Source organism: Dipodomys spectabilis, unplaced genomic scaffold, assembly GCF_019054845.1.
Source record: "Dipodomys spectabilis isolate Male_0828 unplaced genomic scaffold, ASM1905484v1 ptg000008l, whole genome shotgun sequence".
NCBI classification, from domain to species: Eukaryota; Metazoa; Chordata; class Mammalia; order Rodentia; family Heteromyidae; genus Dipodomys; species Dipodomys spectabilis.
The window spans coordinates 3,035,001-3,049,104 of NW_024870685.1; the positions used below are offsets into that span (position 1 = coordinate 3,035,001).

A 14,104-nucleotide genomic window follows, 5' to 3' on the forward strand; every position below is an offset into this window, starting at 1 on the left:
GTGAGCAGTTTGCAACCCAAGCGACAGTGGAAGATATTGGACCCTAAACAAACCTGACAATTGCATAAACACAACCCTCTATGACAGATTTAGCAAGGCCTATCTTAGAGATTCTTTTTAGGGACATGATGAAAAAATTTATATTTTAGTTGTGATTACAGAACTCTTTTACACATATCACTCAACCATTAACTATATTTAACATAGTTCCTATTGCTCTAACTTATATTTTCTTGGCTCAGTAAATTGTTTTTTGTTTGTGACAAATTAGCTGTTCAAAAACATAGACATGGGTTTTTAATATTTTTGAAATTACTGTCTGTATAGTGTTGTATGAGATGAGCTTCTCTTTACCATATCAGGAATAAACTTAATCTGATTAAAACTTGGAAAAAGGTAGCTTGTTCTCTCTCCTAGAAAACCATCTATATAAACTTCTTTACATGTAAACAGACCCTCATTTACTTGCAAAAGTCTGTCAGCGAGTCAAACCTAACTCACCCAAGTGAGGTGAATTCTTCTCTCATGCTTCCTTTACATTAAAAATGGTAAGAACTGTTCAGTAATGTGCATACTTTTTAGTATGAAGTGTGACTCCCATTTTAAATAATATAAATCAATTAGAGGAATTAGTTTAAGATGTGAAAGAGCCTTAAAAAGAGTCTTGGACCTTGAAAATTTTCCTGGGTATGAATTTTTGGAGAAATATCCCTTTTCAAAGACAAAGGACCCATTTAAAAAAAATATTGTTCTGGTACTGGGGTTTGAACTCCTGGCCTTGACCTCTATCTGGGCTTTAATTCTCAATGTTTGCTCTACACCACCTGAGCCACACCTTCACTTCTTCCATTTACCACAAGTGGAGAAAAGAATCTCTTAGGTTTATCTACTTGGAATAGCTTCGAATTGCAATTGTCAAATTTGAACTTACCAACTATCTAGGTGTAAGCCCCTGGTGCTGTGCTAGAACTCACTTCTTAAGAATAAAAAAAAATCACAAAAAGAGGAGAAAAAAACATTTGTTCAATTATTTATGTGTTGTCTGATAAACCTAATCACTTGCTACTGGAAGAGAAAAAGAGAAAAGTTAGAGATGAATATGCAGGAGAGAGACACAAAGAAAGAAGAAAGGAAGGGAGGTTAAATGAGGGGAGGGGAGTGGATGGGAGGATACGAGAGGACCAGGTAGCTGAGTAGAATTGTCTACTCCTCACTTAGGTTTTGTTGGACAATCAGTACCTTTGCTTTTATGTAGCCAAAGTTTTTTTTATTTTTGGTATTAGTAAGCTGGGATATAAAATACCAATTTACGGGTAATAACCTGTAAGTGTGCTTCCTTCTGCACCAAGGAAGCCACAGTTAGGTTACTGTCAGAGAGAAGGCAAGAGGAAGCAATTTAAGTGATTCTGAGAAACAATAATTGACATGCCAGGAATGCTCCCTTGTATGGTGTAGTCAAGCATCAATCTTGTTCCCTGCTCCAGTCTTCCTCTCAACAAGAAAAGCAGAAACAGAAGAAGAAGGAGATATCTGAGTAATGATCATCACTCTGTTTACCCTCATCCCTTGGTTTCAAAAAATATAAAGTGAAAGGAGACTTAACCTGAACTAGTGGGGAACATGGGAAGAAAAATTTCAGTCTAACTTATTGTGAAACTTTTAAAATAATTGGAGCAGCATTTCAAATACTGAAATAAAACTTTTTAAATTATTAACAGAAAGTAATTTGAAATTTATCGAAAATTTAGAAGACTACAGGGCTCACTACATAGTGTAAACTGAAAATTAAAACTGATTCCTGCTTCTATCATCAGAAATTGAAGATCATCCCTAAACTTCCAATACTAGGTAAATTACCCTTGATATTCACTTATGCTGTGTGAATATAATTCAGAAAATATGACTTTAAATTTAGACTTCTGAAATGATAAGCGATGGGAATTCAGGATAGATAACATATTGCTAAGAGCATGGAAATTATTTCCCTTCCAACTTCAGTGTGTAGAGAATAAAAATGCTCTATTGGATGGCCCTGAAAGTCCAATTCTAAATTTAGGACAGAAGGTGAATAGTAAAGGAGATCTATCTTAGCCATTCTGAGATTAGTTTTGTGGAGAAATATACTAATTTATGTTGGTCAAACCTGGAAGAGAGGATGTGGCAAGCCCATAGCCAAATGCCAAAGTAGAGATATCTAACAAAATACCATGAATTTGAAACAAGTCTTAAAAGGGGATCTGGGCTAAAAGGGAGTAGAGTAGAAGAATGGAGAGGCAAATGGTGGACTAATACATTCATAACATTCAATGTACACGTCAGAATATAAGTAGGAAACATGAAGGGATAGGTGGGTTTGGGGTAAGGGAAGGAAGAAAAATGTGAAGTTTGACAATAATCCAGATGCACTGTATATTGAAATGCACATACACTCTATTCAACACTGACATGATGAATCAAAACCCCTCTGCACAACTAGCTAAACATAAATTTTTTGAAGTTTTAATATTCAGAGACCAGAGCATAAACCTTTAGAGATTAATAAGAAGAGAATTGGCATATTGTTGAGGCTTGTTTCCCTTTCAATATACAAAATTTAGCGTATCAAGTCTGCTGAAAATGTAAATTTTATTTTGCCTATTCTTTTATGCAAATTGCTTAAAATGTAGAGAACCAAATTCCAATATCCCTTCATTTCCAATAAAAAAAATCTTATGCAGCTTTAAGTTTCTCAGTTATTTCTAAATACCTTAATGCAATGCATTATTGGAACTAATTTGATTCCATATTTAAATTTATTGTTTTGCTGTTGTTGTGAAAGTACTGTACAAAGGGGTTTCAATTACATGGGCAAGATAATGACTACATTTCTTATCAAGCATGGTAGCTTCCTCCTTTGTTTCCCCTTCCCATAACTTCCTGTCCTCTCCCCACTCCCCAACCAATCCTCCCCCCCCACCAAAATTTTAAAGTTTGTTTTCTACATAATGACTTGTACATCTCATTGTTGTAATGGTCAAACTGTATCCCTATTAGTTAAACAATTTGCTTTTTCCCTTCCCCTCCACAAATTATAACAACATCAAGTACGGTGAAAGCAGGGTTTTTTACAGTGGAGGAGGGACATACAAAGCAAAAAAGAAATAATCTTATAAATGTGTTAGAAACAATCGCATTACAGGAAAAATAAACAATTGAATATATATCTTAGGTTTCATTTCCCTAACATCAACTTGTCTGACAGTTTCTGTTTGTCTCAGACATATACTAGTTATTGCAAATAAGGGAAAACATGGCACTTAATGTTTCTTTGGGCCTGGCTTACATCACTTAATATATTTTTTTTCCTAATCTTTCCATTTCCTAACAAATGGAGCAATGTCATTCTTTCTGATGGAGACATAGAATTCCAGTGTGTACATTTACCACATTTTCGTGATCTACTCATCTACTAAGGGTCATCTGGGTTGATTCCATATATTAGCTATGGTAAATAATGATGCAATAAACATAGTTGTGCTAGAAGCTCTAGTGTGGTCTTGTTTGTGAACATTTGGGTAAATACCCAAAGTGGGATTGGTGGGTCATAGGGGAGCTCTATGTGAAGACTTTTGAGGAACCTCAATAATTAATTCCAAACTGGCTGAACAAGTTTAGACTCCCATCAACAATACATTCATGTTCCTTTCTTTCCACATCCCCTCCAGCATCTGTTGTTATTAGAGTTCTTGAATTTTGCTATTCTAACTGGCATGACGTGGTATCTCAATGTTGTTTTGATTTATATTTCTTGTATGACTAGGGAGGTTGAGCATTTCTTCATTTGTCTACTGGCCATCCTTCTTTCTTCTTTAGAGAACATTCTCTTTAAGTCTTTAGCCCACTTATTTATCTTCTTTGAAGATTTTTTGGGGGGGATTTAATTTTTGAGTTACAGGTATATTTTAGATAAGAGACCCTTGTCCATTTTATGGCTAGTGAAGACCTTCTCCCAATCCGTAGGCTTTCTATTAATCTTGCTAGCTATGTCCTTTGCCATGCAGAAGCTCTGCAATTTTATGCAGTCCCATTTGTCCAACTTTTCTTTGATTTGTTGTGTTTCCAGGTCTCTACTAAGAAAATTTCAGCCTGTGCCAACAAGACCTAGGGTTTCTCCTATTCCATCCTGTAATGTTTTCAGAGTGTCTGCTTTGACTCTGAGGTCTATGATCCATTTGGAGTTGATTCTGGTTCAGGGTGATACATATGTATCTTGCTTTAGTGTTCTACAAGTTGTTTACCAATTTTGCCAGCACCAATTACTGAAGAAGCTGTCTTTCTTCCATTTTATTTTTTAGCTCCCTTATCGAAGATTAGATGGCTATAGTTCTGTAGGTTCATTTCTGGGTTTTCAATTCTATTCCATTGGTCCTGAGGTCTTTCTTGTGCCAGTACCAAGCTGTTTTGATTACTATGGCTATGTAGTTGAATTTGAATTTGTATTGATATTCTTCCAGCACTGTTCTTTCTGTTAAGGATCATTTTTTGCTATTCAGGGTCTTTTATTGTTCCATATGAATTTTTTGAGTGCCTGTTCTATTTCCTTGAAGAATGAGGTTGGAATATTGATAGGAATCACCTTGAATTTGTAGATAGTCTTCGGAAATATTGCCATTTTCACAATGTTGATCTTTCCAATCCAGAAGCATGGGAGTTTTTGCCACTCTCTAAGTTCAGTTTTGATTTCTTTTTTCAGTTTTTTAAACTTTTCATCATAGATACTCTTCACTTCTTTGGCTAATTCCTAGGTATTTTACTTTTTGTGGAGCTATTACGAATGGAGTTGCTTTCCTAATTTCAGCCACACTTTTCTTATTGTTGGCATACACAAAAGCTATTGATTTTTGAGGATTAATTTTACACCCTGCTACTTTGCCCAAGTTTTGAATCAGCTTGAGTAATTTTGGAGTGGACTCTGTGCGATTCTTTAATTACAAGAACATTTCATCTGCAAAGAGGGAGAGTTTTACTTCTTCTTAACCTATTTGGATCCCTTTTATATTTTCACCTTGTCTTATTGTTGTAGTTAGTCATTCAAATACTAGATTGAAGAGAAGTGGAGAGAGTGGGTATCCTTGTCTCATTCCTGAGTAAGAGGAAATAGCTTTAGTATTTCACCATTAAGTAAAATGATGGCTATAGGTTTGTCATATACAGCCTTTATTGTATTGAGGAATGTTCCATGGATTCCTAATTTTTCCAGAACCTTCATAATAAAGGGGTGTTGGATCTTGTCGAATGCTTTTTCTGCATCTATTGAGACAACCGTGTGGTTCTTATCCTTGCTGCTGTTGATGTGATGAATTATATTAATTGATTTGCATATATTAAACCAGCTTTGCATCCCTGAAAGGAATCCTGTTTGACCCTGATGTATGATTTTTTGGATGAATTGTTGAAGTCAAGTGGCCAAAATTTTGTTGAGAAACTTTGCATCAATGTTCATAAACGAAATGGGTCTATAGTTCTCTTTCCTTGATGAGGCCCTTCATGGTTTTGGGATGTGTGTTATGATGGCCTCATAAAATGAGTTCATTAGTGAACTTTCTCTTTCAGTTTCATTGAAGAGTTGGAGGAGTATTGGTGTGATCTCTGCTTTGAAAGCCTTATAGAATTATGCTGTAAAACCATTTGGTCCTGGGCTTTTCTTACATGTGAGGTCTCTTATTGCTGGTTCTATTTCAATGCTTGGTATAGGCCTTTTAAGATAGTTTGACTCATCTTGGCTTAGTTTCGGCATGTCAGTATTTGCTAGGATAAGGTCCATTTCTGCCAAGTTCTCAAACTTATTAGTTTAAAGGTTTTAGAAGCATTCCCTTATAATGTTCTGAATCTTAGTTGTTTTTCTGATATTTCCATTCTTATCTCTGAGTTTATTTGGGTGTGTTCTCTTCTTTTTCTGTTAAGTTTGCTAAAAGTCTGTCAATTTTGTTAAATGTTTTGAAGACTCAATTCTTTGGTTTCTTAATTCTTTCTATTTTTTTTTTTACATTACAATTCATTTAATTATGATTTAATTTTAATTATCTATTTGCGTCTACTGGATTGTATTTATCTTGCTGCTCTTTTTCAAGGAGGCTCGGATGTCTCATTAAATTGGTTTCACATCTCTCCAATTTGTTGATGTAGGAACGCAGAGGTATAAACTTGCCTTTGAATACTGTGTTTGCTGTGTCCCAGCGGACACAGCAAATTGGTGTGTTCATTTTTGTTGAATATCATGAACATTTGAATTTCCTTTCTAATCTCTTCCATGACCCACTCGTGATTCAGTAGTGTGTTGTTCAGGATCCATGTACTACATGACTTTTTTTTGTGGCTTTTGGTGTTGAGCTCTAATTTTATTCCCTTGCGGTCTGAGAGAATGCAAGGTATAACTTCAATGTTTCTGAATTTGGACAAGTTTGCTTTGTGGCCTAAAATGTGGTCTATTTTGGAAAATGTTCCATGTGCTGTGGAGAAAAACGTATTGTCTAATGCTGCTGGGTGAAATATTCAGTAGATGTTTGTTAAATCTACTTGGTTTATGCAGTTTTTTATATCTGTGGTTTCTCTATTGAGTTTTTGCGAAATTCAGCTATCTAGTGGGGAAAGTTCTGTGTTAAAGTCCCCAACAATTAATGTCTTTGGATCTATGTGGGATTTGAGGGAAAATAGTGTTTCTTGGATAAATTTGGGTGCTCCGTTGTTTGGCAAATAGATATTTAGAATTGTAATATCCTCCTGAAGGGGTAATCCCTTAATTAGTATGTACCGAACTTTTCACTAATTTTAATTAAAAGTCTATTTTATCTGACATTAGGATTGCAACTCTTTCTTGTTTATGGGGACCATTTGCTTGGTAGATTTTGTTCTAGCCTTTATAATTGAAAATGTTTGTATTTGTGGCCAAGAAGTGAATCCTGAAGGCAGTAGATAGAAGGATCTTGCTTTTTAATCCAAGTAGACACACTTTGTTGCTTAATTGGAGAATTAAGTCCGTTAATGTTGAGAGATAGAACTCAGAGGTATTTGGGAGTTCCTGCCATTTTATCCAACTTGTTAGGGGCTGCCGCAATTGTATTCTTCTTATGGTTCTTGGATTCTCAGTTTGGGTGCTGTTTCTTGGCCTTTATTGTGGTCTTGTTGGTTTTCTCTGTGTAGGACATCTTTAAGATTCTTTTGTAGGGCTGGTTTGGTAGAGATATATAGTTTCAATTTTTCTTTGCCATGGAAGTGTTTTATTTGACCTCCGATTATTAAGGAGAGTATAGCTGGGTAAATTATTCTTGGTTGACTCGTGTTTGTCTTTATGGCATGGCTTACATCATTCTAGGCTCTTCTTGTTTTGATTGTCTCTGCTGAGAAATCTGAGGTGATTCTAATTGGTTTCCCTTTACAGGTGATTGATCTTTTCTCCATGACAACTTTAAGGATCTTTTCCTGGGTCTGAATTGATCCTGTGCATATTATAATGTGACAATGGGATATCCTGTTCTGGTCTGGTCTATTGGGAGTTCTAAAAGCTTCTTGTATCTGAATAGGCCTATCTTTTTGCATGTTTGGGATGTTCTCTCCTAGGATCTTGTTAAACAAATTTCCTAGACCATTGACTTCTGGCTCTAGGTGCTCCTCTACACACATTTTCCTCAGTTTAGGCCTTGTAATGGTGCCTTCCAAGGGTTGAATGTTGAATAGATCTATCATATTTCTTGGATTTGTCTTGGATGGTTGTATGTTCTTTCTCTATAATATCTAGGCTGTCTTCTATCCTCAGGATTCAGTCTTCTGCATGGTCTATCCCACTATCCAGACTTTCTACTATTTTTTATTTCCTTATAGTTGTTGGGCTTTTATGGCTTCAAATACTTTGTTGGATCTTTGTTTTAGATCTTGTATGAAATTCTTTACTTCCTTAATTTAGTGTTCAGTGTTTATTCTCAAATCACTTAGTTGATTAGTTATGGTTTCCTTGGACTCCCATTTCTTCTGTTGGGATCCATTCAGCATTCCCTTTGTGGACTCCCTGACTTCTTTCAGCTCTCTGTTTATGGATTGCATGAATGCCTCTAGTGATCTCTGTCTATTCTCATCCCGCTCTCTCATTTTCTGTATTACTCTTTGATTAGCTTCCTCACGTCCATGCAATTCTTGTAGTTCTCTTTGTTTGATCTCAGCCTGCTCACACAATTCCTTTATTTGTTTTTGAGTGTAGTCAAACTGCTCAGGCAATTCCTTTATGTATCTTTGAGTAGCTTCCTCACGCCCATGAGCTTCCTGTTTTGATCTTGGTTTGCCTCCTCTCTCTCCCTATCATGATCACACAGAGTACATTGCAGGTTTTCAATCTTTTCATTTACCATAATTACCATTAGTATTTGTAGAGCTTTTGGGGAGCTCTCTTCTGGATTATTCATTATCTGTTCTGTCCACTGATTATCATGAGTGGAGTTGAGATACCCGGACTTGCCAGTTTTCTTGTGATTTTCCAGCTTATACTGCCCATTTGGGATGAGAGTAACACCAGTTTGGTCCTAGAAAACTATCTTAAGGCAAGCATCAACAAAGTCTTTAGTTGCACAGTCCAAAGCCTGCAGATATAATCTAGTTCAACAGATATACTTTTCAAGATCAAACAACTATGTATTAATAGGCTACGAACCACAAAGAAGAATTTGGCAAACAAGAAGTTATTAGGTTTAGTGAGAGATATGGGTATAAATAGGAATAGGTGGATGTGGAAAGGTAGAAGGAGAGCTAACTTAGTCCTAATCTCAAAGCAGGAAATAGGTTGGATAGATTGATAGTAGAGACGAGGGAAAAAAGAAAGAGAAAAAAAGACAAGGAAAATTAGTAAAAAAAATTAAAAATTAAAAAGTGAAACCCTTAAAAATTATGCAAATTAAAAACGTAATGTTCAGCGAAGGACGGGAATAAGATAAGAGAAGGGGAGGAATAGAAAGGAGACGTGAAAAATTAAAAAATAAAAATGTGTAAATTTTATATATGTATATAGAGGTAACACGGCTATTAAGGAATTTAAGTCTAAAAGGTTTTGAATTCAGTAATAATTTTCTGGATTAAGTGTGTATACAATGGGGGATAAGGTCTAATAATTGACTACAGGTATATCTGAGAATGAGCAGAAAAGCGATTAAATCATGCAAAGAAGAACAAAAGAGAAGAAAAAGTGAAAAGAATGAGAAAGAAAGGAAAAAACGATCAAAAGGTCAGTAGAGCTAAACAAATATGAAAAAAAGCACACACACACACACATACCCCTAAAATAAAAATTATAAGAAGAAGAAAAAAAAGTTAATAGAAAACAATTTTTTAAAGTTAAAAATTAAAAATGTTAAAAAATTTTTAAATAAAATGTACCAAAAAAAGAGTTCTTTCCTTTTTGGGGGTGAGATGGGAAGATCCTGTATCTCCCTTGTGTCCATTACCAGTCTCTTGTTGGAGTCTCTGGTCTGATTGTGGTGTTTGATTTTCCTGTAGCTTGGTTGTTTTTTTAAGTCAGTTTGTTTGAGCAGGCAGAAAAATGCTTTGCTTTACCTAGGATTTTGTCATCCGCCTCCCAGGCTACTTCAATGGGAGGGAGATCTGCTTTGAATATCACAAAAGAGGGTGATGGCTGTTTCTTCTAGGTTGAAGATTCTGTGGTGGGGCTAGGTTCTGGGTTGAGTTGAGGTCTTTTAGCAAACAGTAGCTTTTCCCTGAGGGGCTAGCATCTGAGGCAGTCACAGAGCCCAGTCCAGGAGCCATCCTCAATGTTTAATGTTACTGAATTTCAATTGATTATCTAGGCTGCTGTAGGGAGGGGCAGCCTCTGGCTCTGTTTACCCAGTGATGAAAGCCACTCCTGGGGCTGGCACAGGCCCAGGCTGGATGACTTTCTTCTGGGTGGAGCTGAGCCTGGCAGGTTAGGTTAGTTTCCTGTGACCTGCTAAATGACTTTTTGTTTTCATCCAAGGACTGATTTGGAGGTAGATTCTCAGCCACGCCTTTGCCAGTATCAAAGATGGAGATCTCCAGTAGTGGGCAGGTAGGGGTGGCCTTCCCTTCTCTGCTCTCTGAGAAGGAATGAGGAAGTCAGGCTTCTACTCAAACAGGAGTCTGATTCCTGGGTCATCTCTGGTCGACGATCTGAAGGATGAAGATATCTGCTCCTTGTCAGTTCTTGCTGGTGTTGAGTAGAATCCTCTCTCCTGCTGCATCTGGTGCCTTTGTCCTAGACTCTCTGTGTTGCAGGTATGGTGGCTACAGACATCACTGCCCCCACCACAGCAGCTCCGGCTACTGGCAAGTGCTCAGATTTGTCTCCTTGGCTGGATTTTCCCTCTCTGGCCTAACTCTCTGTACTGTGTTGGCACACTTGGTGTGATTCTCTTGCTTAGGACTCTTCACTGGAGCACTAATACTGCTTTCTATATGAGAGCTTGTTTAGCTTCCAGCTTCTCCTCTGCTATCTTCCCGGAACCCTAAATTTAAATTTAAATGATAAATTCTTTTAAAATCGTTTCACTAGGGCACAGGTATGGATAGATAAGTGATGTGGGCAGAATCAGAATTATTCAGAAGGTTGTAAATGGATGCTTACGTAGTTTTCTCTCGGCTGGATCATAGAATAGAGACTGTCCTAATTGGAACAAGTTAGCCTTCCGAGGTTTTCTGCATATAAACACGGCATCAACATTTTATTAGAGGATTATTCAAGATTAGCTATATGTTGATTGATAATGACTGATCATGACAGAAAGTTGACGGAAAACCATCTACACTTCAGTGAGGTTCTGATTTGTGCTTCACAAACTGTTATGAAAGCTCTACATGAGAAATCTAGCAGCCACATTTCTAAAAAGTCCTTGGGTTGTTACACTTTCTGATATTATCTCAATCCAAGTACTTCTCCTTGGAGTTCCATACTGTTCAATGATGCTGTATTAGCTCCTTGTTACAATTTGCAGGCTGGGGGCTGGCAAGGTGGCTCAGTGGTAGAGTGCTTGCCTTGCATGCATGAGGCCCTGGGTTCGATTCCTCAGCATCACATAAGAAAAAAGAAAAAAGCCGGAAGTGGCACTGTGGCTCAAGTGGTAGAGCACTTCCCTTGAGCTGAAGAGCTGAGGGACAGCGCCCATGCCCAGAGTTCAGGCTCCACGACCAGACCTCCCCCCCCAAAATAAATAATTTGCAGACTGGTCTTTTTAATGAAATTTGTGCTTATCAAAATTGCTCTCCAAATTCCATCCACAAACTGCATACAAAATTTATCTGAAAAAATTTGTATCTGTTGATAGTGCATATACTTTTAGTTTCATTACAAATATAGAATGTAGTAAAAATTCTCATAGCAATTATACCGCACTAGCTTGTGGGCAGGCTCTAATGTAAATAATATACTGTGTTCATGTAGAGATTTTGAGTATCCAAAGTAATAAGCCTGTGGTCCTAAAACCAATACCTTACTTATATTGAGTGACAAATACCACTTCATGTATAGACACGTTTTCCTTGTATCTTTTTAATACATATTTTTATTATAAATACTGTACAAAGGGGTTACAGTTACATAAGTAAGGTAATGAGTACATTTCTTATTGAGCATTGTTACCCCCTCCTTTGTTTTTACCCTACCATCCCTTCCCTTCACTCCTCCCCACCTCCCGCCTTCACCCATCCTCTGATAGAGTGTCTTGTATATCTCATTGTTACAATGGGTCAACCAGTATCCTTTCCTCATATCTTAAATGAAGAAATGCTGGCTTGATTTATGCTGATTCTACTTTTGTAGACACATCTAAAATCACTGGCCAAGTCCAAGAGCACATAAATGAAATGGCATCATTTTTTTGTCAGTTGGTATAATTGTGTTCTACACATTTATTGACAGGTTACAAATTACTCTCAAACTTTAAAACATTAAAAATACTTTCTTTTTTTTTCTTATTTTCTTGGCCAGGAAATCAGCAAGACCTCAGTCAGCATTTCTCTCATAGGAATTTTCACATAGGTTAGTTAAATGTATATGTAGAGCCCAGTTTTCGGAGGACTCACTCATCTGCCTAGGAATTCATGCTGGCTGTTGGAAAAAGAGCTCAAGTAATGATGCCATTTAAATCCTTATAACTTTACTCTTTACCAGGGTATTCTCTTGCTACTTTGGTTGTTGGTTGGTGTCTACAAGACTAAGAATTCCGTGAGAAGAAGGGAGACACCATATGACTTATACCCAATTGACTTGCTATCACTTGTACAGCATTTTGTAAGTCAAATCTCTCTAAAACTACCAGTTTTAAGAGATAAGAGGAGTGTTAAAAGAACTCTTAGAGACAAATACATCTTCAACACATATTGTTCCAAGTATTCCGTTTAGGCATATTCAACAAATGGTGAAACTTATGTTGGCTGTAATTATGTGTCTTTCTCCATGTGTGCATGTATACATGTGTATATGTATGTGTGTGAATAGTAACATACATGTGTACATTATGGCTTATATCATCATTTATTCCTTGCTAACAAATAAAGTAAGGAATCCCTAAAGTTTTAACAGAAACTGTGTAGTTAAAGTCTTAACTCTTCACTCTGCTTCCTTACACAAAGACTTTGCAACTCCTCATTAATAAAGTTTCCATAAACTCTGAAATGTACATACTTAATGCTTAATGTCGGCTACCATAAATCTTAAATACTTTATAGAAAAGTTTTATACTTGCCAAATAGTCCTTTTTTTTGGCATATATAAGCAAAATCCCCAAAGTAAGCATATTTAAAACATTAAAACTTTTAACAAACCTTAACACTTTCTGCAATGTTCATTTTGACAGGTGCCTTGTATAGAATAATTGAATTCCTCCTCATACACATCTCTTGAACAATAAATATCCAGAATTATTTTGTTTTTGGTATGTCTATCTTGATTTTATTCTTAAATGTGTGCTTATGTAAGAAATACATGATTCTAAAATTTCACAACAATTCTTTTGAACTTAATTTTGTTGAATTGTCTAGTTTAATAAAATCAATGAAAATTATACTTTATATAAAAAATGTTTTATGCTCAATTTAGCATCACATACACTAACATTGGAACAATACAGAGAAGATTAGCACACCCCAGGCGCAAGGATGACATGAAAATTTGTGGAGCGTTCCATATTTTTTACAACAGATGCTGAAAGGTATGTGGCCACAAGGGAACCGTACTGCATTCTTGGTGGGAGTGTAAACTTGTTCAACTACTTTGGAAAGTAGTATGGAGTTTCCTCAAAAGACTCCACATAAACTCCTCTATGACACAGTAATCCCACTTCTGGGGATTTACCCAAATGATCATAATCAAGACCATACTAAAACTACCAGCACAACTATGGTTATTGCAACATTATTTACGATAGCTAAGATATGGAATCAACCCAGATGCCCCATTAGATGAATGGATCAAGAAAATGTGGTATATATACACAATGGAATTCTATGTCTCCATCAGAAAGAATGACATCTCCCAATTTGATAGGAAATGGAAAGACTTGGAAAAAAAATTATTGTGTAAAGTAAGCCAAGTCCAAATAAATACACGTCCCATGATTTCCCTTATTTTCAATAACGAATATATGTCTTGGATAAGCAGAAAAGTTCAAAAGATATGTGCATATATCCAGATAAGATGATGTTAAAGAAAGTGAACGCCAAGGTAGGGACACAAGTGGTTTTTTTTGTTTCTTGCTATTGTTTCTAACGTACTTATAATGTGCGATGTCATTTTTTTTGTTTCTTTGTATGTTTCTCCCCATGCTATAACCCCTGTTTTCTCTGTATTTGAAGTTGGTGCACTTACATCTTGTATGTATGCTTCTCTAATTTGGGGAGGGGAAGGGAAAAAAATGCTCAAATAGGGATACAGGTTGACCCATTGTAACAATGAGATGCACAAGACACTATGTTGAAAAATGAACTTTACAATTTAGGTGTAGGAAGGAAGGGTGAGGGGAGTGTACTTGTGGAGGTGGGAGGGAAGGGATGGTAGGGGAAATACAAAGGAGGAGTTAACAATGATTGTTAGGAAATATACTAGTTTCCTTGTTCA

At 36.4% G+C, this 14,104-nt stretch overlaps 1 non-coding gene across 1 annotated transcript; it reads left to right on the forward strand.

Annotated features, from left to right (window-relative positions):
* Positions 1-13,074: 13,074 nt before the first annotated feature.
* Positions 13,075-13,181, forward strand: LOC122124968. The gene has a single exon (XR_006150705.1). It is a non-coding gene; the product is annotated as a U6 spliceosomal RNA (small nuclear RNA).
* Positions 13,182-14,104: the final 923 nt, after the last annotated feature.